The 1,663-nt window shown below is 43.0% G+C and overlaps 1 protein-coding gene across 1 annotated transcript in view; it reads left to right on the top strand.

Moving 5' to 3' along the window:
* Positions 1–1,663, top strand: part of LOC113217690 (pyridoxine/pyridoxamine 5'-phosphate oxidase-like) — a 22,099-nt gene that overhangs the window by 5,031 nt on the left and 15,405 nt on the right. The window lies entirely within an intron of this gene.

Genomic DNA, 1,663 nt, shown 5'->3' with positions numbered 1-1,663 from the left:
GGAGCAGGCGCAGTGCAAAGACAGATTGTCCGGCCATGCAGTCCGTACCGAGCAACAGGAGCACGGCCGCTGGCTTTGCGCGCTCTGCATACTGAGCGGGCCGTGCCGGGAATCGGCAGGGAATGGACCAGATCGGCGCGGACGCGGGACGGGGCGGCGGGCTGGCCTGCCTCACTGTCCCTTCCTCTTTGCGTCTCGCATGCATAAGGCAGCCGGTCGGCCTGCCTTTAGGCCTGCCCGACTGCACCCCTAGCGCCCTGCTCACTGCTGCCGCTCTAGTCCGTCATGCCCGAGGGGGCCGCAACTCTCCAAAAATGTGTACACCGATTGCCAATCAAATGACTGGATGTGACTGGAGATGATTGGATAGGGATTGGCTGATTGGGAAAATGACTGGTTGACTGGAGAGATTGTAATATGATTGGAACATGATTGGTTGACTGGAAATTGACTGGATTGTGATTGGGTGACTGGAAAATGACTGGAAGGCTGTATGATTGGTGAAATTGCCACACACCGGAGTAAGATGAGTTGCCTATTACTCCTTCACAGACCATTCTCAAAACTACCACTGCTACTTTCAGGCCAATTTAGACTTGTTCTTGTGGACAAACGCTCGATGACCACGTATTTTATGCTCTCTTGATAAGTAAAGCACGATGAAAACTTTGAATTTCTACGTGAAGCGTCTCCGCATATCAAGCCTGAATCAAAAGGCTTTACTCGACTCCCTTCGATTTTGACCAAAATATTATTGATTGATTAGTATTGGTCCAAAAACCATCCCTATTTTTTATTTTATTTTTCTGGTGAATTTTGGAAGAGTTAGAAAAATTGTTCATTTTGAACCATTTGGAACGGTTTTCCAAACTTTCTCTCAAGAAACTCTCTTAAGTTGCATGGGAGATGGCTCTTGGGTTTAGTATCAAGGAAACTAAGAGAACAAATGGTGTTAAAACCCCAACGACCCCACTTTGTTCCATTCCATTCCAAACCGCAATAGAACTTTTTGAAGAAATATGTATACAATTCAGTTTAGAGACCTTCGACATCATGCAAAATTCCTTTCTGGTTATTAAAATTAGGTTTGAGTTTAACATTAAAACATATCAAGAAGCTGCGGCAGATATTTTTGATTTGAGGAAAGCGAGTCCCATACCGAATCCCAGAAAGCGCTTCTTTCAGGCAATCAATAATTAACCACCAAATTAGATAATATGAGTAAAAGCCTATGTGATGACAACTTGATTTAGTTTCTATTGTTATACCTTTCTCGCTTCAACTACCTAGTTCAGAGAATGAACTGTAAAAACACAAACTCCAATATTTTAAGAAAGTTACGGAGATGAAAAGTGATGACCTTCACCTAAAACAATTTATGTTATTGTAATTTTTGTGAAAAAGTATTGTCTGCTGCTAATTTTATCCTCCAATTAATTTGAATTGCTATAAGATGTACTGGTGACATAATATCAAGAGTACAATAAATACTCCTCTGTCTTTCAAGTTATGACAAAAATATCCGACTGGTTGATGATTGGGGATTGGGTGACTGGATGACTGGATAGTGACTGGAAAATGACTGGATTGAAATCTGTACACCGATTGGCAGAAGTTGCGGCCCCCTCGGTCATGCCTCATCAGGAATGAAGCACTACAGGGA

This window comes from Frankliniella occidentalis, unplaced genomic scaffold, assembly GCF_000697945.3.
Source record: "Frankliniella occidentalis isolate FOCC.00 unplaced genomic scaffold, Focc_3.1 Scaffold85, whole genome shotgun sequence".
Taxonomy (NCBI): domain Eukaryota; kingdom Metazoa; phylum Arthropoda; class Insecta; order Thysanoptera; family Thripidae; genus Frankliniella; species Frankliniella occidentalis.
This window is presented reverse-complemented; position numbering and strand designations above follow the sequence as displayed.